A 25288-nucleotide genomic window follows, 5' to 3' on the forward strand; every position below is an offset into this window, starting at 1 on the left:
TGATTTTCACTGTAGGAGCGATTCATTTCTATAGTGTAGGTAATGAATGAAACCTGAAATATGTACCACTGATAGATAACACAAAGATTGTACGAAATTGATAAAAAAGGGCATATCTGTCTGTCTTAAATTAGTAGTACCTGTTATTGTAAATTTTACTACTGTTGGAAGACAGCTCATCAAATGTGAATATAACATTCTAAGCGTTGGGATACATTATTTTTTATATTTCTGGATGAGTACTCGTCATATGAGGTGCTCCTTCATTAGAGGAAGATTCGATTTACAATTACAGGACCAGTGTGCTCTTATATGCAATTGAGAGTAATTTAGACGAAAAGCTATAGTTGCCATATGCAAGAAACAGTTATTGATATATATATATATATATATAGCCTCTGAAAGGCTTAAGCCTAGGTGGTCGAGTGGTCTAGCGCGTCGGATACAGTGCAGGCAACTTGGAGTCACGATATCTCAGTAGCATGAGTTCGAATCCCGGCGAGGGAAGAACAAAAAATTTGCGAAAGCAAATTTACAGATCTAACATTGTTGGGCTGATGTTTAGACGAGTTATATATATATATATATATAATACATTCAATGTCACTATATACAATTATAAAATGAAATGGCCACGAAGGCTTGAAATTACCAGGTTAAACAAAGAAAGCAATGGAGCCATGATTTTTTAGTTCTAAATTGTATTACACAATGACGAGTTCGTACGAAGCTTAGGTATAGAAAATGCTCCACAAGGGACATTTTGGTTATTTTTTTTCTTTAATTTTAAGCAAAAAAGGAATCCTTTCTAGTGGAATAATTTTCATTTCATTTTTCAGAAATAGTAAATTGGATAACATGCTTACAGTAAAAAAATCAAAAATCTATTTAAAATTGTTTCCCAGAAAATTGAAAATTATTTTGTTAAATTGAAAATACAAAATGCTACACATACTAACCAAAAATATAAATCACTAAAAGGTTAACATATTCTTACTAACAATTTCAAATGAGATGGATAAAAAATGTGATGAAAACATCATGAACATAGAGAAATGATAATCAATTTAGAAAACAATAATGCCAAACGAAATTTTATCTGCAGATATGCAAATATATTTTCTATTCTTTTATTCTAAACGTGAATTGCATTTTTTTTCGCTCTGTATATAATATACATTGTTTAACATTTCTTACCGATATAACATGTTACTTTTATTATTCTTCCATTAGTTTATTTATTTTGTATTTACATTGTGTCATAGGTCAAATTTATTTGTTCAGTGTATGTTCAATGGTGTGAATATGTCCTTTGATTGAGTTAAGCTATTTCAGTTGATATTTTATAGTGTGTCTTTCTATGTTGTGATGTTACACTATTGTTTCAGAAAAAGGGTGAAGGTTTGGTACCATTAAAACGTTTAAACCCGTTGCATTTGTTTGCACCTGTCCTGAGTCAGGAATCTGATGTTCAGTAGTTGTCGTTTGTTGATGTGGTTCATAAGTGTTTCTCGTTTCTCGTTTTTTATATAGATTAGACCGTTGGTTTTCCCGTTTGAATGGTTTTACACTAGTAATTGTTTGAGACCCTTTATAGTTTACTGTTCGGTGTGAGCCAAGGCTCCGTGTTGAAGACCGTGCTGTGACCTATAATGCTTTACTTTTATAAATTTTGACTTGGATGGAGAGTTGTCTCATACCACATCTTCTTATATCTATAGAGTCAATTTCCATTAATAAGTGTTGCCTTTTTTTAAGGGACTTGATTATTCACAGATATGCAATAGTCTTCAAGTAACTTTAACTTAAAATCATCGAAAAGGTGTATTTACCGTATCTAAAACAATCTTATTTGCACACAATGGTGTGACAACCCGCCATTCGACTTACTGTTTTCGGGATCATTTTGTGTTGGCGTAATGTTATACAAAAATTGAAAGCTGCATTTTCGTTGGCTTGTGTAATTAATACCAGAACAGAAAATATAATAGAACATTGTCAGATCCTTGTAAGTTATGCGTGGACACATAATTTGTAATTCAATTTAATTGTGTTTAGCATGTTTAATACAGAAATAAATCTGCAGTCAAAGATGCACGTTCGCATCAACCTGTCAAACTCGTCGAATTTCGAATATATTTATGAATTTTCCACTAAGGCATGATTGCAAATGTTCAAACAGGACCAAAGCGCGAAATATTCGACAGTTTTCATTTTGGACATTTCTTTTATTTATGGCGTCATTGGAAACCTTCAATTGTATCTAACTGGATTCAAAATAACTTTGTTAGGTATTCTATCATTGTATAAAAGTAAACTTACCGTACAATGTCCCGCACGTTATATCTAGGAAAATAAACGTATCCGTTTTTGAAATCATAGTCGAAAGAAAACACGCCAAAACTTTCTCCATGTCCAACAAGTACCGTCACATTGCGTGTATCAACGTCAATTTCCATAATTGAATGGGTACTTGCAAACAGAAGTCTTTCACGTAGAGCATGTAGAGCTGAAATCATTTTTCAAACGATAATATCAACTACTGTTTAAATAAAAAAAAAACATGATAACTTGGTCAAATATCACAATAGTCTGTCATAGTGGACCTCAAATTCATGCAATTCGTCAAATAGTTCAATTGCCAGAAGTTTTATATCTGATGACAGATTAATAATGCAATGACAATTTTAAAAAAAATGAATTTTCTGGAACATGGTATGAAATTGATGGTGGCTTTGCGTTTTACCTGTTGTTCTAAAACACTAATAATTCATAATGGGAACTACAAAATAACCCGACGTTTGTCATTTGATTTAGAAGTGTCTTCAAAAGTTATCAAAGTTATTTTTATCTTTGGTATGCATAGAATAAACGAAGCAAGACTCACACATTTGTTTAGTAACATAACAATGAAAAAGGAATAATTGCGCCTTGTTGATATTCCTTGGACATTTTTACCACGCCTATGATTGTGGTTTAACATCTATGTCCTCTGCCTGCTAAGTACCGAACTTGACCTATTTCCAAATATGACTGTTAAACCGAGAGTTAATTTACATTGCTGTACGACTTGTGTCGGTATTTTGTACATCCAACATTCATGCATTTATTTTTGATGTTTTTGTAATGGTTTCTGTTGAATAATGTGTTATGTCGTATCGTTTGTTGTCCAAATATTTATAAAATTGCCTTTCAATACCATCATTGTCAAATTCCCGAATATGACTATTATACTGAATGTGAATTTGCATTGCTGTGACGCGTGTCTCGGTGTTTTGTACATCCAACATTAATGGATATATTTTGATGTTTCTGTTATTGTTTCGGTTGGATAATCTGTTATGTCTTCTCGTTTGTAGTTCAAATAATTATAAAATTGCCTTTCCATACCATCATTGGAATGTAAATTGTTTGGACGATTATTGTGAAAATAATTGTATAACGTTCAAGATTGCATGTTAGTTATGCAAGCACCTCACTGTTTTTGATATCCTATGGTGTTTTTCTTTGTTGGAATATGTTCGTTGTTGTTCTGTGGTTTGCATGTTGTGTCGACTATTATATTATTTGATTGTACGTTTCTCTGTTATGAATGGTGGTGAGTGTGTTCGATCTGTGTTTCTGTCACGTAGTGATTTAGCGAAATGTTTTAACATTGTCATAAAGGGGAGGTTTGGCATGCCATAAAACAATGTTCAACCTACCATTTTTTCTTAAACTTCTTAAAATGTCCTGTACCAAGTCAGGAATATAGCAGTTGTTATCAAACAGTTCGTTTCTATGTGTGTTGGCGTTTGTTTTTGTTGCACTTCAATGTCCTGGTGTTTATTTGTTTTCCTCTTATAGTTGATGTGTTTCCCTCGGTTTTGGTTTGTTACCCGGATTTGTTTTCTCATAATCGATTGATGACTTTTAAACACAGGTATACTACTGTTGCCTTTATTCAGCATTACTGTTATATCAAGTTGTCTTTATAGTATTAAGATGTGTCATTATGATATAGTAATCTGTCAGAATAGCATAGTGAGGTTTTAAGATAGTATGAAAAGATGGCTCCATATAATATCAAGATGTCTTTGTAGTATACGACTTTATCGTCGTAAGATAGTAATATGACAGAATAGTATAGTAAAATGACAAATCAGTATGAAAAGGTAACCCCATGTTATCTTAAGATGTCTTCGTAGTATTAAAGAATATCTTCATATGACAAAGTATATTGACAAAATAGTATGACAAGTTAATTCCATGCTAAATCGAAACGTCTTTAACCCTCTTGCTGCCAAAGGGACATTTATGGCTTCTACACACAAATCTTGTTGATTGTGTAGAACGTCAAAGGTCCATGGTAACGTCACAATACTGAGGGGCACTGACAACGTCAAAGACGGCGCCAAAAGAACGATTTTGGCGGGAATGAAGCAAATTGAATAAACTGCATTATTTGTATACTTAAAACGGATGTCAAAAAATGATACAGGATCATAAGCTTGTTAGTACTATAATACCAATTTATTTAACGTGTGTACTAATTATATAGTTCGTCATTTTCATGTAAAATGTTGCATACTTCCGAGAAATTTCTTAAACGTTTTTTCATACATCTTTCAATCAGAATATCTCATAAAATAATCGCATTCCTAATAAATAATCATAGAAAAGGTAACTGTTATACTTGATTACGCGAAATATTAATATTCACAATACACGCTTTATTTAAGAGAACTGGAAAATTTCTTTAGGGCTCAAATGCCGCGATTGAATTCTCAGTGAAGATTTTTTTTTTGTAAAAGTACACAAATGTTACCCGATATACTTGTATTGCCATACGATATTTCAATACATTTTATACCCGTTTCATCATTGAAGCACTAATCTAAAAATATTTATTTTCATTCGAAATGGGGATGTTAAATTAGTAGGTGACCCAATGATTTCTTTTCCTATCCTACATATCATCATTTCCCAGTGACAACCTCAATTTTCAGCCATTCATCACAGATCTTTTACATTGTAGGACCCACTGAGCAACATATTTATTGTACATTAAATTTCAGACGTCCTTAATATTGCATGAAATACTTGCCACTGAAAGTTGAGAAGAAAACAATTTATCAATCAACAGATTTTAAAAGATATTTCGTGTATGTCAATTCATACAGTGTGTACTTCATCATAGAAAATGAAAATGAATTAATATTGATTCAGGTTCTCTTGTAGACAATAGAAAACAAATTTAAGAAAATTTCTTCCCCCGTTTTTCTGGGTTTTTTTAAAGTCGTATTTTTAAACATTTCTCTACAATTTTGAACAATAAGTGGTCAACAAAATACGTATAAACATGATTAAAAAATAAACAAAATGAATATGGATAATAATGTTTATAAAAAAAATTCTTTCCTCGCCTACCGAAACAAGGCTTGGAATGAAAATTTAAATCTGTCATGTTTGATACTTTACTACAAGAAGTTGTTCATAGAATCGGCTGCTCGGAGTTTTTATTTATTCTTATTTCTACACACATTGTTTTTATTTTTATTTTCATTGGGTACCGTTGTTTTGTTTATATAATTATTTCAAGATTTTTTACGGTATTTATCAATTATAACAAGGTTTACTAAACTAATCGGGTAACAAGGATAACTATATATTTTAGTATTTTAGAGGTGGTTAGAAGCAGTTATGCATTTCACTTGACAAAGATAAAACAAAAGCGCTTATAAAGCTATCAGCAATGAGCATATTATTTTAATGTTTCTTAAGACAAAAAAGATAAATAAAATACTATATTTCATGGTTAAAAGTTGTATTTTTAAATGATGTTGTATTAAAAACATCGTTTATAACAATCTTAGAGCAATAATTTTCATAGAATTACTTTTACATCGCATTTCTTCATTACGGCTACATTGACGCGGGAAAAATTATAGACGGCGGGAAAGCGCTGTTCTACAGAGAGACACAAGTTTTGCAACGTCACAGATATGAAACGTCAAGATGCTTTTGGCGCGACAAAGCAAGAAAAAAACTCGGCAGCAAGAGGGTTAAAGTATATAAATTTATCTTAGTGATATAGCAAATTGACGATGTCGTTATAGTATACATTTTGTACCATTTTTTCTTCAAATTATATCTCAACCATTAAGATATGATTATCGTTATCATTAGGCAGCGGTGGCGTTCCATAAAAAAAATGAAAAAAAAAAATGGTGAAATATAATGTTGAAAACTGTATTGTGAACAAAAAGATAAATGAAGGAATTCTGCAAATAAACATTGAAACATTAAACATATAAATAGTATAGAGTCAATTATTTCAAGACCCATTTTCTTTTTTCTTGGATTCATTTTGTTTTGTTGTACCAATGCTATAATGAAAAGGATACCAAAATCCCCCAAATAAAGTGTTTTCTCTTTATTTGATAAAGTGTGTTTCGTGTATGTAAAACTATTACAGTATTTGTGATGCATTCAAAATAATACATGTAGAAATATATTCTTTTTATTAGCAACCAAGACTTGACAAATCAATGAATATATATTAATGTAATTAGCTTGACATATTTGTTTATAATCTTGTACCATTTATCAAGATAACTTTGCAATTATTCATGACAGCACATCAGTACTGTACCCAATTTCGTTTTATATACGAGTATTGACAATTCGTTTAAACAACAGCCCAACAATGTAAGATCTGTAAGTTTGCGGAAGCAATATTTTTGTTCTTCCATGCCCGGGATTCGAACTCATGCTACTGAGATATCGTGGCACCAAATCGCCTTGCACTATGCCCGACGCGCAAGACCACTCGACCACCTAGGCTCTATAATAATAAAGCTTTCGGTGGCCGGGTGTTACCTTTCCTCGTCAGTTTTTATCTAGCGTCGTAACATAGTACATGATATATAAGGCATGAAGATGTAATTGTTACAGATCAAGTGCATTATCTATTGTAAATGATCCTACAAATTAATGTTAGATGCAGTCACAGAAATATTCATATTATAAGTACGTGTGAACCAGTGACGACTCTACAACTCTATATATATATATACATTTTTTTTAAAGAATATATCTAAAAAAATACATATATCAACACAACCTTATATATGTAAGTACTTTTAGTTCGATTCTTAACAAGAAGTCAATATTAGCAAAATAAGTTGTTTTGCACCTTTTTTGTTTATCTTATTTCATGTCACTTTGCAGACCATTTGTTGTGCATTGCCCGATCGCATGAATAGTAACCCGTACACACCTATAGGCGGCGCAGTGTATGATACTATGAACATATATATTTTGCCAGCTGGTTTTTAGTTTTTCGATTGTGGCACCATTAAACTGAACATACGACTGGATTACGATTAGTGTCATAAAACCTTTTTAATGTATCAAAAAAAAAATGGCTTTGTTTGAATCGATTTTGCGTGTGTTCGTGTATTGCTGAACGTAAGTAGATATCTAGAATTCCCCATAGTTAAACGCATGAATATATATATTTTTTAATTTAACGGATGAGAAATGTTTCCCTAAAACATGTGTTAAAAGCCTTTTTTTGTAAGCATTACCGCAAGTTGGTTTCCATAAACAACATAAAAAGGAGTAATATTGTTATTAAACCTTAAATTATAATTCAGGTATCAAAATGTGGACCACGCCTGATTGATATGAGATGCACCTTTTACATTTTGATTGATTGACTAGTTGATTGGTGTGTCCACGCCACTTTCAGCACTATTGGACTATTTAGTGGCGGTCAGCTTGTATTGGTTGAGGAATCCGGTGGCAACCAAAGGACGCCAGAGTGCCCGGAGTGAACCACCGACTTTCGGTAGGAACACTGACAATCATAATAAATAAAGTTGCAGTCAAGCGCACCTGACACGTGCAGGGCTCGAACTTACAACTATTTTGAGACTGAGCCTCCCTTGACGTTTGAAGGTTTCTTTGTGGATATGATCTAGAAAAAAACAGCATGAAAAGCGCTGTTAATTTGTTTTTGGTGTCGTCATATACACGCTGTGATTTTGTGTAATGAATGTAAACATCATATTCTTTGGTTTTAATATGAAAAGACATATAATATCTGTTTACAAGTTTCACTTCTACGTTCATTTAGACGAACATTGTGATCCAGTGAACTCAAATAGACAATATGCTAGCTTCGTTATTAGATATCCACTCCTGATAGTTAAAGTATCTAGCAAATTTAGAAACGTAGACACAAGTGCGGTAAAATTATTCACATCTAAAGTGAAAGTGTTCAAATTTAAAAGCATTTGATAAAACATAATCATGATAGTATTCGGTATGTTTAGGTTATATATATATACATACACTTGTTAACCCAAATGCCGCAGCTCACACATGATAAAGTATTAAACATATGCTGAACCAAACTCGTACGTTCAAGATTCTCTATATGTTGTGATTCAATGAGGAAGATGTTAGGGTTTTGCAAACCGTTTTTAGATAAGAAGTTATCAAACATTACTTCTGATAAAGAATTGTAAAACAGGACGTGTTGATAAATAAAATTTAAAGTCACACTTTGCAGAGGTCCAACAATAAAAAAAGGAATAAAGAATAATTCTTTGTTTTTTTTTTTTCTGAATAAAACTTTAAAGATTTTAGCAATCATTTAAATGAATTGTAATGATTCAATATATGATGAAATGGCAAGTTATCATTAACTATAATTTTTTTTGACTATTCACAAAAGGACAGATGAGAACGGACGACCATTTTACAGAAAGTTTTTTTTTTAATATCAAATACCTATTTAATCCAAAAATGTATTTCCAAACTAATTATTAAAGAAAGCAGGGCTACAATAAAACGAAACTCTATGTTACATATGCAAGCATCATAACAAATTATTGAAACATAAAATCCAAGTTTCTGGTACGTTTAACTTTTTATATTTTACTGCACAATATGTGCATTTGGTCAAACAATGTTTACATAAATATTAAAAAATTAAAACCTTCAAACAACTGTTGAAGAACTTATATAACCAAATAGTATGGTTAAACCTGGACACTAGATAAACAGTAACATTGACATATAATGTTTTGAAATGCATACAATCATGAATTATAATTGAATTAAATCAGATTTTTCGCTGTCATTAAATTAAAGAAAACTGCAGAATTTAACATTTCCATTATGGATATATCGTGTGCATTAATGAAACAACAAACATAATGTAGAAAAAGCTTTATCATACTTTTTACATATATCAACAAATAGTAAAGTTTTTATATTTGGTGCGCACATACTGTTTTCAGTCTCTTATACACCTGGAATGTTCAACAAGGAAAATCTTGTAATTTTACAAAATAAATAAAATTCGTCATATTTTGTTGCCATGGAACTCGTTAAATGAGAAATCTGACTTAAATATACATATTGCATCAAAGTCACAAAAACAAACCTGATTACACTGAATTCATTCAGAAATAGTTCCATGTTCAATTATAAGTTAAAAGGAAGACTGAAAACGGCAGATAAAAAAGTGATTTTGTGCCAAGATTTTTTACACCATATATCTTTTTTTAATCTAACAAAGCTATGCAATATCAGTTGTAAATTAACATCTAGCCAAACATTTGGACCGAGTGGAATCAAAGTGAAAAGATACAAACACTGTCAATGCATATCAACTTCTGACAGTTAAAGTATATAGACATTTGAGAAACGTAGGCACTAGTGCGATAGATTTATTTTCCTCTAAGCTGAAACATCAATATTGGCCAAAAAATAAAAAAATGAAAATTTTAAATCTTGTGAGAATACACAATGTTGCATATTTTTTTTTATTTTGGAAAGGAGGGGGGATTAAATACACATATACTAGTAAACTTACATGCCGCAGCTGGCTTATGATAAAGTATCAAACATGTGCTGAACAACACTCGCACGTCCATGTTTCTTTATATGTCGTGAATTAATGAGGAAGATGATAGGATTCTACAAAGAAACCGTTTACAGATAGTAAGTTATCAAATATTACTACTGATAAAGGATTGTTCAAACATGACGTGCAGAAAATTAAATGTAGATATACATTGGGGAGAGGTCCTACAATAAAAATACGAATTGAGAATCAATCTCTTTTAGGCTTTTTTAAATGAATCTTTTAAGTATTTAGCAATCATTTAAAAAGTAAAGTAACAAACATACAAAACTCCAAGGACAATTCTAAACTGAAAGTCCGTATTCAAATTGTAAAATCAAAAGCAAAAACGCATCAAACGAATGGATAACAACTGTCATATTCCTGACTTGGTACAGGCATTTTCTTATGTAGAAAATGGTGGATTAAACCTGGTTTTATAGCTCGCTAAAAGTGTCACTTTTATGGCAGTCGCATAAAATTCCATTCTATTGACAAGAATGTGTGAATTAAACAAACAGACATAATAGGTAAACATGTCAAAAATAGGGGTACAGCAGTCAACATTGTGTTATAATCTTAATCACTATAAAAAACAAACAAAAATGTCAACAAAGACGCATATAAACAAAGCACATAAGCAAACATGAAAAACAGGAATACAAAAATTTACTATAGCACATCAACACAATGACGGGGTGTATAAGAACCGAGCCACATCAAATGGATTTTACCAAATATAGACTTAACAGTAAAAGTAAATGAAGTGTAATGATACAATATATGTGTTGCGTTTAACTGTAATGACATACATTTGTTATGTTATCAATTCAATAATTCAAAGTTTGGTGACTATGTTAAGCACATTTATCCCACTGTTGAACTTTAATTAATGCAAATTTTAAAAAACAATTTATAAATTTATTAAACTCAAAACTTTCATACAACCGCCAAGGAACGTATATACCCAAACAGTATGTTGAAACATTTTTTGCAAAATGTATTTGTAGTATTTGTATTTTTATCCATCTGATGAGTTAAGCCTCTTTCAACTGATTTTTGTAGATTCTTATGTTGTACTGTTACACCACTGTCCAAGGTTAGGGGGAGGGTTGGGATCCCGCTTACATGTTTAACCCCGCCACATTCTGTATGTTTGTGCCTGTCCCTAATCAGGGGCCTGTAATTCAGTGGTTGTCGTTTGTTTATGTGTTACATATTTGTTATTCGTTCATTTTTGTACATAAATTAGGCCGTTAGTTTTCTCGTTTGAATTGTTTTACATTGTCATTTCGGGGCTTTTTATAGCTGACTATGCGGTATGGGCTTGTTGAAGGCCGTACGGTGACCTATAGTTGTTAATTTCTGTGTCATTTGGTCTCTTGTGGAGAGTTGTCTCATTGGCAATCATACCACATCTTCTTTTTTATATTTACTTCAGTGTTATTTTGGTCTCTTGTGAAGAGTTGTCTCATTGGCAATCATACCACATCTTCTTTCATATATTTGTTAGTCTAGTCTTGGTGGTCATGTTTCCTTATTTTAGTTTCTATCAATTAAATACAGTTTTAATATAGTAGGCAAACATGCATAAAATAGGAAAGGGAACGTAGTTTTTAACAAAGAGAAAACCTGGCAGTCCTAAATTAATTTAAAAAATCTTATAATCATCGATGATATTATTTCATTTTCTAAAATGTATATGTTTTATTTCATGTTTAGCAATGATAGGATTTGTAGACTGTATTTCAATTTGGCTTGTATGAAACATTTACAGATATAGTGCGTTTTATAGGTAAAGGATGTCACCAGTGTTATCAGAAAATGACAAAATACAGTAATATCATGTTTAATCTGATTATAGTCCTCATCTTTATACTATATGCACTTCGAGTTCATATAACTTAGTTATCAACAAACGATGCATCAATTAAATTATTGTTATCAATATTTCCTGTACATAAAGCAGCAACAAATAGAACAAGGAAGTTATGTCAACTGATTGATACCAGATATTTAAAATTACGATATTTCTGACACGACACAATACTTCCTTTAAACAACACCCCGTCATGCATCGTCTTGAGAAATATAAATGATGTAACTCATATTTTTCTTATTGCTTGCAAACGGAATATAAGGTGATAAGATCCTTAATATTCGGTGGAGAAAGAATATAAAGGGATCTAATTAATGCATTGAAGAGCAACTCTTTGTCCACTTGGGTCTTTTTTAAACAAGGACCTTAACATACAAACTCCATTATAGAGAAAAACTCCTAGCTCAATATCTGTAATATTCCGTAAATCAAAATGTACGATTTGTGCATAGATGAGATCCAAATATTCATAGTATTACAAGGACAATACGATGATGACTGCTGTTTATCTTTTAGTCGTTTATCTTTTGATAATGTTGTTTGTTGATATAAATGCTTTTTTCGCAACAAAGGCCAGGACAAAAAATATTCATGACAAACAAATATTATACAGGGTATGTCAAGGTCAACGAAAATTTATACAGGATTATAATTTAATACGCCAGACGCGCGTTTCGTCCCCATAAAACTCATCAGTGACGCTCAGATCAAAATAGTTATAAAGCCAAACAAGTACAAAGTTGAAGAGCATTGAGGACCCAAAATTCCAAAAAGTTGTGGCAAATACGGCTAAGGTAATCTCTTCCCGGGATAAGAAAATCCTTAGTTTTTCGAAATATTCAAAGTTTTGTAACAGGAAATTTATAAAAACGACCATATAATTGATTTTAATGTCAACACTGAAGTGCTGACTACTGTAAATGTATTGTTTTAATGGTAACAAAATATCCTTTTAGAAACACGGATAGAAACCACAAACAACTGGAATGTTTCTGTTTTTATAGCGATGACGTGTTTTTCTTTACAATACGTATTTCAAGATTTATGTTTGTTTCATAAAAATAGAAAATAATTTGTTATTCGTATTCGAAGTCCACTCATATATATTTTTTTTTTATAAAATATGCATTTACAAAATTAAAAGGATTAGTGGCATTAAGGCCTGGTATGTTTTGTAAAACAATTTCAGATTTGCATAATATACTGTTTCAAAATGTATAAAATCATAAATTGTGAATGAATGACATCATATTTTTAAGACGTCATAATCACGTTTTTGTATTCACCGTTGTCATGACATCAAACAAAACTGCAGCAATTTTGCCGTTTTCCATCGTAATATCCATTTTGGAAACATCGTGCGTTGATTAGAATCAACAAACTAATTTAACATATTTATGAGACACTATATTATATCTATTGACATAATCTCCACAAAGACAAAGTTGTTTCTTTGCTACGTACATTCATTTCCAATATGTCATATAATCATAATTTGATGTAATAACATTAACGGTACCAATTTTACTGCACCAGATTCGCATTTTGACAATAAATGTCCGTTCAGTAATGCTCGAAGCCAACATGTTTGAAAATCCGAACTTCCAAAAAAATATTAAGAGCTTATAACCATATACATGGTAAAGGAAACCAAAGTATAGGCAAATTAAAACTAGAAGATGTGGTATGAGTGCCCGGGAGACAACTCTCAAAAAAAGAGACCAATTAACGTAGAAGTTAAAAACTAAAGATCACCGTATGGCCTTCAACAATAAGCAAAACTCATACCGCAAGGTAAGCTGTAAAAGACTCAGAAATGACAAACCCTCCTTCTAAGACAGTGGTGCTACAGTACAACTAATAAAAAAAGCTATGACAATCAATTGAAAATGGCTTCAATGGCTTCGTCAGATAGATACTGAGATCAGAAATACAACTCACAAAAATCCTGACCGGACTTGGCAGGAAATTGTTACATCCCCCACAACAAAAAAGACACAAAGTACAGATCTGAGAGTAATCGCAGTTACAGTAACTAGTTCATAGCCAATAACAACTTGTAAAAAAAAATATGTATCAAAGACTTAAATAGCAATTAGTACACGTCATTGACAGTCAGAGAACAAACATGACATTGCGCAATGCCACAATATAGGAATCGACATAATGCAGAAGTGTGAATGTTCATATACGTGTAGCAGCAATTATATGCAGCATGATTTTAATTTACTGATTAAAATGAATATAAATAACAGTAGAAACAATATTTATAAATCTAATTACAGTGTTTATCAAAAGGATTGGTTGGTTTACTCGGATAGTATCTAAATTTCAGGGATCGCCGTACAAATTAGGATGGGCTATACCGTTTTAGATAAGTATTCTACAGTCAAACTTCCAAACCACATTTGTATCAATGGAATAATTTAGTAAAGCTTTTAAGTAATTTGTGGTGACTAAATAATTTACCAGTAATACGTATTTTATTAAAATCTGAAAATGACACTACAGAAATGGACATATCGAACGATTTGGGTTATATAAACATCGTAAGACGGTGTCAAAGGAACATCACCGTTTAAAAAAGTGAAAATTAACAATACGGAATGAAAAATCGTCCCTTTTGTCGTAACTTTTTTTTTGGTAGAGTTTCCAATGTAAAACTGCAATATATAAATCTAAGAAAGGACAGTTATTGCGTTTAATATTTGATTTATTTCAAGTAAGTTTTTTAGGTACATTTCGCCAATACGTTTAATTTATATCGTGATTATTTTACGAAAAAAAATAATTAAGATAATATAAGTGTTGTTGAATTAATCACTTAAATGGAACACAAAGGCATATTTACTTAAACTTGACTAGAACATGACCAAATGAACGTACTTTTATTTTTTTAAATGCACAAAATAACCGAAGCATGTTATAAAAACTAGATCTCTAAAGAGCCTGTGTTGCTCACCTAGGTCTATGTTCATCGTCAACAATTGACACTTTCCATCTTTGTGGACTAGAATAGACTTCATGACAAAAATCTTTTCTTTGTTATTCTAGTCTTGGTGGTCATGTTTCCTTATTTAAGTTTCTATCCATTAAATACAGTTTTTACGATAGTAGGCACACATACATAAAAATGTAGAAACCGTCGTTAAAGGGAAATAACTCAAATAAAGAATCGTCAAACGATTTCAACTATTTTTGACTGAATTGTAGATCTTGTCTAAATAAATACATATTTTGTTTTAGAGCTGCTGAAGTTTTCTATAATTTTAATATAATATGTACAAAAAAGTAGTACATCACACTATAAAAATATTTTTGAGAAAGCGCTGATTCAATTTTCTAAATCTTTTTAAATTTTAATCTATTGACTAAAAGAAATGCATTACGAAATAACTATGGTCTCGGGACAGATAGTGCAATTTCGTAATCAATCGACGGCCATAACTTGACGACAAAAAGCGAAATTCGTCAATACCAAAAAAAGAAAGATATTTGAAAGTATTGGTTGAGTAGATCTTATGCCATTGCACGACGACAGCTGGAGTCGCCCGCCAACCGAACAACTAAAACTCATTATAAAAAGTCTCCGCTAGAGAACAAAATACAAATTCTTCCACAATTAAAATCCAGAGAATGATAAGAAGTAATATTTTAAAACAAAGGAGTATTGCTCTCCCACCTGGTTTTGCTTAAATCACGGTTTGGGGGGATTGAAGCATATGAAAGTTTGAATTATTTACTTTAAAAAGATAATTTTGAATCAATGTCCCCAAATATTTTATTTCCGTTGTCTGCAAATGTCAACTATCGCTTAAAATTACGGTTGAAGTCAATTTTGAAGGTGTATGGACCATTAAGTGTACATGTTCAATAAACTATGCCTCAACGAACCAAATCATTGAAATGTGTGTGTGTCCAGTAATAAAGAGTTCGTGCATTTTTAAGAAAATATCAAATAAATGATTATAAGTATATCTGAAAGACCATACCAAATGTTTGCAATTAGATACTATTACATGTCTTATTCCACACGTAACAGTTAATCTTTTGTAGGCGAAACGCGCGTCTGGCGTAAATACAAAATTTAATCCTGGTATCTATGATGACTTTATTTACAACCACTGGGTCGATGCCAATGCTGGTGGAGTTTTAATTCCCCGAGGGTATCTCCTGCCCAGTAGTCAGCACTTCTGTGTTGACATGCATTATCATTGATATGGTCATATTTATAAATCAACTGTTTACACAAATTTTGAAATTTTGAAATACTAAGGCTTTTCTACCTCAGGAAAAGATTACCTTAGCTGTATTTGGCAAAACTTTTAGGAAGTTTGGTCCTCAATGCTCTTCAACTTCGTGCTTTATTTGACTTTTTTAACTTGTTTGGATTCGAGCGTCACTGATGACTCTTTTGTAGACGAAACGCTCGTCTGGCGTAAATACAAAATTTAATCCTGGTATCTATGATGAGTTTATCTTATATCAATGGTTTGTCTATCATGTTGGATGACTGAATTTCAACTTTGTGTAGTATTTTTGTAAAGACCTGCCTGTTCAAATGTATTCCAATCCCAATGTTTTGCTTTTATCTCATACATTCTTTCGCAAGTTTCGGGAAAGCTGAATTGTGTTCATGATTAGTATGCTGTATTTCTAACATTATATACATGAATATATTTTATTATATCATGTCTTGCATTAAAGAGGGACGAAAGATACCAGAGGTACAGTCAAACTCATAGATCGAAAACAAACTGAAAACGCTATGGCCAAAAAAAAAAAAGACAAATAGACAAATAATAGTACAGATGACAAAACATAGAAAACTAAAGACTATGCAACACGAACCCCACCAAAAACTGGGGATGATATAATGTTCTTCTCTGCAATTTTAAAATAAAAAAACAAAGTGTCTTTTTCAATGGATCAATCTGGAATCTATTTTTCTGCTCGCAAAATTGTATGTTTGAAAATGAGATTTCAGATAATCAACATTATAATGTGTAATTATAAAACATATGTTAACAAAAAAAAAACAAACAAAAGGGCATATAGACATAGCAAAAAAAAAAAAAAAACAAAAGGTCATATAGACATAGCAAAAATAAAAACAAAACCAAAAGGGCATATAAACATAGCACATAATAAAAAATGAAAGACAAAAATACAAAAAAAAAATGGCCATAGCACAATAACGCAATAACGCAATGGCGGGATGTATAAGTACCGAGCCACGCCAAAAGGATATTGCGTGGAAATGGACTAAACTGTAAAGGTTTATAATTTACAAATACAAATTAGAGAACACTATAACACCTTATTTACATAATAAACAACGCCCATTCCCTAAAAGCTATACTTCAAGACTTTCAAAGAAATAAGAAGAAGTAGTATGAGTGCCAATTAAACGACTCTCCATCGAAGTCAAACAAAAAAGTAAACAATTATAGGTCAAAGTACGGCTTTCAACACGAAGCATTGGCTCACACCGAACAACAAGCTATAAAGGACCGTAAAATGACTAGTGTAAAACAATTCAAACAGGAAAACCAACGTTCTAATCTATATATAAACCGAGAAACGAAAAACACTTATGAACCACGTCAACAAACGAATACCACTGCACAACAGGTTCCTTCATGCATTATTTGTGAAGTTGATACGGAATATTTATCAACAATGTCTTGGTATCTTCTGATGAACTTTTTTTAGAAAATGCATTGACATAACCCTGATTCATCAACTTTCTGCTCAGACACTGGTAACTTTTTACAAAGTCTTACTGGCACCTGCAAGCCCTTGATGAGTTGGGAAACGTATATCCCATATGCAGGTGAATTTTGTATATTGCTGCTGAGGTGGGGATATTATTTATTTTGAAATTAATATCGTCTCGTTTGTCATTGATTTTGGAACTGAGATGACCGCTAATGTAAAATTCGAGTTAAAAGTCTGAACATGAGCGGAGGAAGCCGTGTCTGTTGTTTCTTTAATTTCTTGTTCTGTGGGATATATTTATGGAACCTAATCAAAAACATTTGGATTGTTAATGTAAAGAACATCATCAATATATTTGAATGTAAAATAATAAATGATCTGGTTTCTTTGATCTTCTTGTTTGTGACAAATGTCTGACGAAATTCCGGTTCATATGAAAATAGGAAAAGGTCGACAAGGAGAGGCGCACAGTTCGTTCGAATAGGAATGCCGATAGTTTGTTGAAAACGTCTACCTTCAAATACAACAAATACGTTGTCAATAAGAAACTCATTTTTAGTGAGCTTGTTTGCATTAAATATGTCCCATAAACGAATACATTGTATGTCAAAATTTATCAATGTTGTGATCGTTTGCATATTTCACAAAATTCTAATTAAATATGATAATTACTATATACTTTACAAAGGAACTTTTAAATTCATAAGTCGAATAATAGTTGACAACACAATGATAAACTACAAAAACGACACAAAACACCCAACAGTCTACAATACGCAATATAAAAAAGAAGGATTGAGAAACCCTAGCTGACTAAAAAAGGGGGCTGATCTCAGGTGCTCCGGACGGGTAAACAGATTATCTTCCACCTGTGGCAGCCGTCGTGTTCTTCATGTTAGTGCAAATTATCAGATGTCAACTTTGTCTTTGATTTGTCTTTTAAACTGATTCAAGTGGCACTGATGACTCTTGCATAGACAAAACGCGCATCTGGTCAACAAAAAAAAAAAAAATCTTGTTTCTTTAGAGAGATTTTATTTACACCAATTCTTTACTGTTTAACTTTCCAAGTAAACAAAATCATGGAAAATTAATTGTTCAAAATAAAAATACTGGTATGAATTTGCCGTTGACATTTTGGAAAAAAAATCTATTAATACTTTTGATTTAATGACGGTAAACAATTAATTTTAAACAATCAATAAAAACAGTTAATCATTGTAACGACTTAAAGAGTGGCATCTGCAGATATTTAAACTATTTTCTAAATTGAGGACTAAACTTTATACAAAATAGTTACACCCAATGTACAACAGCTGTAACAAGTCGTACTACCAGTACAGTTGGCAGACTGTTTTGGCAAACTTTTATGGTACTTTGTTTGCTTATTATCGTCTTTTTTACCCCTTGCCACTGGTTTGTTTTCAAAAAACTAGTAAGTAACGTTTCTAATTTCAGGATATTAGTTTGTTTGGCATTCAAAACGCATCAGTTAATTGATAAGTCTTTGTTTCCTTGCATTGTTGTTTGAGATTTTGCCGCATGCCATTTAAAAGGAATGGAATGTATGACGAATCAATGAACGAATATGAAAGATGATCAGAATAAAAAGACAAAATTTAAACCACCAAAGGAGACACTGACATCGAGAAGTCGATGGTCAGAGGCCATTGTTATATATTATATCACTATTTTACAGTCAAGTGGTTGACAAGATCTTGTATTGTTTCGGGTTGGCCTTCTTCTATGACTATCGGTGTTGCTGTGATATACATTATCTGCGGCTGTGCTGTCTGATATTTAAGGTGACTGCGTTTGCAATTGGAGTTTGCATATGGTTGAAGTTTAATGAAGAAGTATTCGACAACTAGGCAACAGGAAAAAACAGACTTAAATGCCACTACGTCGATATTATATATTGATTGAAGAAGTGATGTGGTTTAGGTCGTTGCTGAAACTAACAAGAAGAAAATGATAAAGCTTCATTATATGATGAGGAGTTGGCAGGTTTTGAATAATATTGGTTAAGACGGCTTTTTCTAGTGCGTTAGTTTGCTATGCATCTACGTCGAAGAATTTTGACGATGACTTTGTTTAAAAAAAGAAATATTCTCTACAGTATCTGTGTTTTAATGTTGCTCTATTTTCGTTTCCTCTGAATTTTCTGTCGTTTTTTTTTCGAAGTTCGATATTATAATTGTATGTAATAGTTGTGATTTTTCCATTATATTTAGGCGTAAAAAAATGATGCTGCAGCAATTAATTTGGTTTGGAATCTGTTATTACATATGTTTTACGTGAATTTCATTACTTTCATCAACGAAGCATTATTTTGTAATTTGTACTCTGAGAACTACTTTGTTTTATGATAAGGGACTTACCTTTAAAACGTTGATTATAAATGGATGCCGTCAATGTTTTCCGTTTTGTTTTTCTTTCAGCAAATTAATATAATTCAGCATGGCTCACTTTTTTCCTCAGAGTATTACTTTTGTCGTTGTCAATCTTATTCCCTATTATAGAACAGTTTTTTTTATTCTGGAAAATTAAGATGAATCAAATGAGAATAAGATTGGTACAAGTTCATGATTTCAAACATCCAGGTATCAAATCCCCTCCATCCTTTTGTTTAAGGGTCACATTTGCGTTTTAATTTCTGAATTGAGAACGAATTGAACAAAGTTTTTTTAACCTCTAAAAAAACATATTTCTCAACATATTAGGCACTGTTGTTTTATTTTTATTTGCACATAGTTCATGTAGCTCCTATATTTTTTAATTCACATTTTGAATCTTTTGTGTAATTATCTGCCTTTTATATTTTGTCAAATTGTGAAAGCTAAAAAAAAAACGATATGAATCTAAATATTCAATACACTTGGAAGCAAGATAACTTTTCTGATAAGGAAACACTATACGTGCGACTTTATGGAGCTTTTGGTATATTTTAACAAGATTGAAACTGTATATACATGTATTTTATTGTATAAACGACAACTATGTAGTCAGGCAATATTAGCTGTAAAGCAATATACAAAGATTATTGATCGGAATGCGGCCTGATTGATAAAGAGCATGTGTACTTTGAACGCATAAATCGTGTAGTAAACTATTTGAAATGACTGATAAAATATATCGCATATAGTTTTCAACCTTCGTGATGTATTAATTTTTTATTAGTTATTTGTGAAGTGTGCTGCATGTCTGTCTACTTTATAATGCTAATGCAATTTCAAGGTTATAAAATTTACGGGTAATACAATTTGTATCTTCCTTTAAACGAAAATTCCTAAAATGTTTAATATAGCACAAATCTTTGTTTTTATAATGATATATTTACGAGACGACACAACAGTATTGATGCATATTGATGTCATCATTTAAACAACAATTCATGCTTATTTAATTGAATGTGAAATTATGAATAGCTTTTTTTTCTTTTCGATACGGTTCCTGAAACCATACCTACCTGTTATAAAGGTCTTTGTATTTTATATTTTATAAATAGTTTCTCAACGCTGAAAATAGTATTTGAACCATGGATGTGTGATATTTACGTACACTACATTAAGAAGAAAAATATTGCTTGTAACTTTAATTCCTTTGTTGTTGTGGTATCTAGTTGGCGTAGTTGTCATAGAAACTTCTCTTTCATTGCCAGTTCTTTTTTTTTGTGTGACATGTAAAATATATCAAAACACTGTAGGATTTCAAACAATACGGTTTGCCTAAAGGAATCTGGATCTCTTGTCAAATACCAACATTTTTCAACAAGGTTTAAATGTTTCAAATAGGTTGTCCAAGCTGTCAGATATAATGAATTTGAGCCATTAATTATACCGGAGGGAAATTAGTCTATCTTCTTATTTCTATTTTTTTTTTCTCTTAGATATGACTACTGAATGTTACATACATACATGAATTACTATATCAGCCTTCATACAACCAAAGACATACATGTACATTGCATTAGTAGCATTAGGTGTCAACTTTTGAAAATGTTTACTTTTTCGTGTATTGGACTAAGCGCCATGTATTTTCGAAACGCGCATGGCGTACTAATATTACAGCCTGGTACCTTTATGATATTGTAACTGTGATTAATTGTTCTTTTTCTTAAATTCGCAGACATTTGCATTTATTATCTTCATCAATAATTTGTAAATGTGTGTATATTATGGTGATCGATACTGCTTTGTGCAGAACATTTGATGAACGAACAAATGTGGGATGTGTACTCGTCAATTGTTCTTTATCTTTCCATTTTCATTTCGTCTTTATTCACATCGCATGAATATTTTTTTTTATTTCTCCTTGTGTTGTTTTTTTTTGAGTGATTTTGTTGAGGCGAAGGGGTTAAGATATATTCGAAGTCATACAATATTGAAACGTATGGTAATACTTAAAGTGATCGAGTATCATTAAATTAAGACGTACATGTAAGGTGCAATCACTATGTTCTCTCCGATTAAAATTCTAAAATTAAGTAGTTTTTAAAAGATGAAACAGAATATACTTCAATGACTTCTGCATATAATTCACACTTTAGAAATATGTGGTTTGTTGCTATAATGTTCATAAAAAAATTATCCAAAGTAACGTGATAGACTTGTATACTGTCGGTAATTCATTAAAGAGCTAATTATTTGTAAATGTATCAATATATTCCAGATTTAATATCAATCATACTGAAGAAATTTAAACCCAGTGAATGAACTTTAAATCAATTTATCATGCATAGTAAAAAAACTGTACCTTTCTTGATTTGGATAGCTCAGTTTTCTGAGGGAAAGTCGGCAATAAAGCATATAAGTTCTCGTTCTGTATTGTCCATTTTCCTATTGAATCAATTGATGACGGTAATGTTCTTTATGCCCGTTCTTACAATGACATCTACAGAACTTAAATAAAGAAAATAAAAAAAAAATTATATTTTAACCCGTTTTTAGTTAAGTAGTTTAATGATTTATGACATTTAAAAGTATATCTGATGCAGTTATTATAGGTCTTTATAAATGCTAGCTTTAAAATATAAATTAACTAAATATATGGGTGTTTTTTTCCTATATCTCATGAAATGTGTATGTCAATAAGCATTTGAACTGTTGCCACATATTACTGTTGATTGCAGCATTGCTGCTGTAATGCCTGATGTAATAAGCATTTCATAGATGCCATTATAACTATTCAGATGACTTGAACTACAACCCGCTAGTTTAAAAGATATTTTACAAAGTTTTTTTTTTTCAATGATATATATACGTGTTCATGCTTCTGTTAATATCTGGGGGAAAAATGAGAACAACACGTTAAATGAGATCATGCGTTCGAAGCACTTTTCTGGATTTACCTTCATCAGGAACGCTTGAAGCCGAATATATGAAAGCCGAGAATGTATAAGTGCCGAATCATTTGAAGAGCTTTATGACAAAAAAATATACCTAAAAATAGCCAAATCAATCTAAGATCAACTTTGCATGAAGGATTTGAAACCTTAGTTTCATTCTAATTTCAAAATTTAAAAACGGACATTTTTAAAAAAAATTGTTATGAATCATGTCAGTACCGAAGTACTGACTACTGAGCTGATGATACCCTCTGGGACTGAAAGTCCACCATCAGAGTTATCGACCCAGTGCTGTAAAAATGAGAACAACACACTAAATAAGATCATGCGTCCGAAGCGCTTTTTCTGGATTTACCTGCATCAGGAACGCTCAAAGCCGAATATATGGAAGCCGAGAATTGTAATTACCGAAACATTTGAAAGGCTATATGACAAAAATATACCTAAAAAAATCGCCAAATTGATCTAAGGTCAACTTTGCCTGAGAGAGTTAAAACCTTAGTTTATTTATAAAGTGGAAGTGTCCTGTCTGTCACTTACACATGCGTCATTTCAATTATTATTATATTTATATTTGTATTATTTTCTACGTTATATTTTTGCCACTGAGTGTATGGATAAAGGTACATGTGCACAGTTAATATTATATCGTTTGCTTACATACGTAGAATAAACTAATCAGATTATATGTCAAACCTTTTTAGCACAATGCAATTAATGTTTACAGTTTACCGATGATAAGATCCGTCATCCAAAGTAATTTGTCTTCTTCAGGGTCTTTCCTGTATTGACGTTGGTTCATTCACACATCGATGAGATATATTAAAATAAAATAAAACCATTGCATATCTTACCAAATTATGTGTATTTAAATTTTTCATTTGTTTGGTTTAGGTCACTTTACTTTTAACTTCAAAACAAAAGAATAAAAGAAATAATTACTACTTGGCAAATTTGGAAAAAAAACAAACTTTGAAACATTATTTGTTTTTAAACATAATCAATATTGAATAATAGTAGTGATACAGTAGCTTTTATGCCGTTTTTTTTTATATTAATAACACTTACACACTGGTATTTTATTTAAGTATCTTAATGATGTTTAAACGTCTTTTATCGTTTATATAGCTGGTTGACCTTATTGATACATACTATAGTATTTATCAAACTATATATTATATTTATCTAATATAAATATTAGTCAAAGTGTAAAACAACGTTATTGTCAATAAAAATACTATAATGCAGACATGAAATTAGTGATTTTAAATACATATAATGGTTGTTATTAACGTTAAATTGTTAAAGAATATTAGATAGTCGTTACATCAATAGCTATATAAGGTTAAGTGATAATACAAAATCAAATACAGTAATATTAATACAAATTTTGATAATAATGAAAAACATAACAAAGCAAAAAGCAATTGACAATAAACTAGTAAAAAATGTATATATATATATATAGGAAAGCTAAAGCTATCATTACAACATGTATCAAAATGCATCAACATATTGATACAAAAAGTTATTTGTAATATACTTACTTGACTATATTGCAGTCTCATAAAATGAAAACACATATAATATCTCACAACGAATTTGCGATTGTTAAGTTTGTTTAAATAGCCCTTTTCGTGTATTTTGGTTGGTGGCTGTAATAGCCGTGTATTCCACATTACTTATACTGGATATAACTACTCGACGATTTGTACATCTTTGAAGATTAAAATACTTTACTTAAATAAGATTTCCCTTTCCATAATAATGTATCGGCCTTTATTTACTTATTTTAAGGGTAACGCAAGTACATCATCAAACAAATCATTCGGACAATATGTTCTTCTTTTTTTATCAGGGGATCGTCTTGTTCGATGTTTTCATAACTGTTGTTTATACTTTTAACTGTTCTGGTGTGCATGTCATTTCTTTCACTTTTTGATTTTGTTTTTGTCTATTGAATATACTGTCCCTTTTATATTTTTGTATTATTTGTCGAGTTTATCATGTATATCGTCATCAAAAAGTGTTAACTCAAAAGACATGCATGCGTCAATTTCTGACGTTGCTTATTGTTGTAAGTCTTATTTCAAGTTTATTAACATACCTGTTGAATTTAACACCACGTGTATGCCATAAATGGTGTTGGTGTCGGTATATAGAACCGTGGCAGGGGATCCTTGTGCTTTTTTCCGCATTGCTAACTGATTGTTATTAGCATAGTAAATGTAACTATCCAATACACCTATAGCATAGTAGTCATTAGCAGGAGAATTAGTTGATATGATTGTTCTAACATCAGAACCATCCACATTAACTGATTTTATGTCACCATCGTAATTCATCCAATACAGTCTTTGTTCAGTCAGGTCTAAAATACAATTAACCAGTTGCTTTCACAATTATAATTTATTTATTATCAACATTGAAAAACTTGTTG

General features: G+C 31.3%; 1 long non-coding RNA gene across 1 annotated transcript; it reads right to left on the minus strand.

Annotated features, from left to right (window-relative positions):
* Nucleotides 1-18514: 18514 nt before the first annotated feature.
* On the minus strand, nucleotides 18515-24178 carry LOC127706111 (uncharacterized). The gene is made up of 4 exons (XR_007984225.1): nucleotides 23581-24178; nucleotides 22257-22402; nucleotides 19883-20039; nucleotides 18515-19458 (listed from the first exon to the last, which is right to left on the minus strand). It is a non-coding gene; the product is annotated as an uncharacterized LOC127706111 (long non-coding RNA).
* Between the last annotated feature and the right edge of the window lie 1110 nt (nucleotides 24179-25288).

The sequence above is a fragment of the Mytilus californianus genome, unplaced genomic scaffold (assembly GCF_021869535.1).
Source record: "Mytilus californianus isolate M0D057914Y unplaced genomic scaffold, xbMytCali1.0.p SCAF_6, whole genome shotgun sequence".
Classification (NCBI taxonomy): domain Eukaryota; kingdom Metazoa; phylum Mollusca; class Bivalvia; order Mytilida; family Mytilidae; genus Mytilus; species Mytilus californianus.